Below are 3439 nucleotides of genomic sequence, written 5' to 3'. Positions count from 1 at the left end.
CCCGCGCTCCCGCCGCGCGCCCCGCTCACTGCGCGCTCGCGTGGGGGCGTCCCCTCTGGCCCCGCGCACGCGCGTTGAGCTCTGCTTGCTGGCTGGCTGCAGGGGCTGGCTGGCGCAGGGAGTGGGATGTGATGTGGGCGCCCGCGCTCCTCACTCCTTGACGGTTGCTCTCATTTGTCCTGGCAACCCCCAAATGCCTGTGAGCCCACCGCTCTAGTGGAGTTGCCCGGTGGGCACGACCCTGGTGGTTGTGCTAGCGGATGTTGCCTCCATTCTGGATCTGGAAATTTTATAGAGTGAAAGCTGAGCTGCCGATTTGGGGCCCCAAAGGGACCCTTTCTCTGTCTAACGGGTCCCAAAGTACTCTGAGAAGGGACTATGTGTTGTGGCTGGGAACTCGGGCCCAGAGCTTCCCAGCTCTGTGACCTTGGGGAGGTAACCTCTCGGAGCCTTAGTTTCTTCATGGTGAGATGCAGATCCTAATAATCCTTATTGGGAGGACTTGTGGGAAAGAATACATGAGCCAATAGATGTAGGCCCTTAACATGCTGCCTGAGCAGGCAAACGCTCACGTTTAGTTCTTGCCGTCGGTACAAGTGTGCAAGAGAGGCATAGATTCATAAAAATGACTTAAACCCGCTTCTCAAGTTATGACCACGGACACTCCCTTCTGGTCACTTCCACAGTCGTTACCACCCTGGTGCCACCCTTCATGACTCCATCTGAACTAAGAACTTCACTTCCTGACCTTGTTCCGGCCCCCCTGGACAACAGCAGTGGGAGACTGCCTAGTGCGGAGACGTGGGCGTTAGCTGGAATCTGCCGGTGGTGACCTACCTTCCCCTCCTGAGAAGAGAGCTCTTTCGGGACAGTGATTTGTTGCTCATTTTGGTATCCAAGAACCTAGCAACATTCCTGGCATATAATGAAAAGGCAGATCCCTTGAAGGAAGGAAGGAAGATTATCTGGAGCAAAGGTTGTGTTATTGTCTATATAATAATCACATACCCCTCCCTAACCATTTGGCCTCTTAGCCCCAAAAATGGCATAACAAAACCCTTCTTTCAATAAGAAGGTCATGATGATTTTATTTCTCAAAATCTCCTTGTTTTTATAATAGTTTTATTGAGGTATATATAATTGGTATACAATAAGTTGTACATATGTTTAAATAAATACTTTCGTGTGTTTTGACAAATGTATACACCTGTGAAAACAATACCATAACCCATTCATTTATTTAGGTGGCACTAGATGTAAAGGTAACATACTCTTTATGGAAAATGAAGAAATGTACAAAGAATAAAAAGTACTATAATTCTACCATCCAGAGACAATCATTGGTTATATTTTACATACAGTATTTTTAAACACAACTTTTTGGCTGTGCTTAACTTCCTTTTTTACAGGGATAAAATTATACTCTGTATAAAGGTTTACATCCTGTACTTTTCATATTCCAGTAGGATTAGTAATTATTTTCTTCCATCATGAAATATTTAGATTACTTACAACTTTTCTATGTTTTAGATAAAACACTGGAAAATACCTTTGTTTACAAATCCTTTTCCATGTATTTGATTATTTCCTTAGAATAAATTACCAGAAGTAGATTTGGGTCAAAGGGCAAAAATCTGTTTCCTTTTTTCTTTATTCTTCTCAAAATATAAAAACTTTTATTGTTTTCTCAAATTAAGAGATAGTATATCCTTATTGTAAATTAATTCAAATAATACAAAAATGATAAACTAGAAAGCTGTCATTCTCTCTTCCTGCTTTCCCCCTCCCCAACTTTACCCCTACCCTAAAAACTGTGAAGTGTTAAATCTGTGAGCATGAGGAAACTTTTGGAGAAGATAACAAAATAATTCTAAAGCTGGATTGTGGTGATGATTGCACAACTGTATACATTTACTAAAAATCGTTGGATTGTACACTTATAATGGGAAATTTTATGGCATCTAATCTAAACCACAATAAAGCTGTTTTTTAAAAGTTAGACTTATATAGATATATAACCATATTTTTCCTATGCAGACACTTTTTAAATATAAAAATGGTCTCCAATATGGACCATGGACAGCTTTCCATGACAGCACAAATAGATCTATCTAATCCTTTTTTATGGTGCATAGAGTCCCAATGTACAGCTCTGCCATAATTTATTAAGCATTTCTTTATTGGTAGGCATTTAGGTAGTTTCTAATTTTTTGTCATCATAAACAACACTTCAGTGACCATGCATAAACAAGCATCTTTATATTTCTCTGATCATATTTCCTTAAGGCAAATTCAAGTAGAATTGCTGAGTCAAAAACTATATGAATATTGAAATATTTTTTACTAAATTGGCCTCTAGAAAGGTTATGCTAATGAATACTCTTGCCAACAATGTATGAGAGTGCTAATTTCACCACACCTCCAATAGCACCAAGGTATTGCCCCATATTTTTAACATATTTTTAACATGGGACAATACCTTTTAATAATTCGATAGCCCAAAATAACCTCTAATTTACAATTATCTGATTATTAGTGGTCTGACACCTTTCCATATGTATATTAGCCACTTTTATTTCTTACTCATCGTATCAATGAATAATATTAAATGATGTTGTTAGCATTGTGTCAATGAGGTGATAAAGCCTCACATATTTTGGTGAGATGATCATGGAGTTAATTATAGCTTATTTATTTTTTCCATGAAGTTATAGCCACAGAAATTATTTAATAATACCAGAGAATATGTCATTTAGACAGATTCACATTTTCCCAGTAATGATCATGATATCTAGATGTTTGTGTTCTTTGTAAATTGTAATATGGCTTCCTTGAATTTTTCAACCATTAAAAGTGAAGTTTAACCAGTGGCCATGTATTCATTTAATACATTCATTCATTCATTTTTGGCTCCACCCATATATGATTTAAGACAGGGGTGCCTGGGTGGCTCAGTTAGTTAAGCATCTGACTCTTGATTTCAGCTCAGGTCATGATCTCAGGGTCATCAGATCGAGCCCCAAATCAGGCTTTCCACTGAGCATGGAGCCTACTTAAGAATCTCTCTCCCTCTCCCTCTTTGGCTACTCAGGTCAATCTCTCTCTCTCTCTCTCTCTCTCTCTCTCTCTCTCTCTCAAAAAAAAAAAATTTAAGATGTTCTCACTAACAGTTTAGTGAGGGGATAATTGTCCTCACAATTTATGAGATAACTAACCTTCACTGAAAATAATGATAGCATTAAAAATTGAATCTGTATTGAGTGCTTCCTACATGCCAAGCACTATGCTGAGAAGTTTACATGCATCATCTCATTTAAACCTCACATCAACCCTACAAGGCGGGCGCCGTAGTAACCCTAATGTAAAAGGCAAGGAAAGTTGAGACAGTTAAATAGCATGGTCACGGCTTCAGAGATAATAATGGCAGACTTGAACTTAA

This window comes from Suricata suricatta, chromosome 2 (genome assembly GCF_006229205.1).
Source record: "Suricata suricatta isolate VVHF042 chromosome 2, meerkat_22Aug2017_6uvM2_HiC, whole genome shotgun sequence".
NCBI lineage: Eukaryota > Metazoa > Chordata > Mammalia > Carnivora > Herpestidae > Suricata > Suricata suricatta.
The sequence above is the reverse complement of the archived record's forward strand: the minus strand, read 5'-3'. Positions refer to the sequence as shown.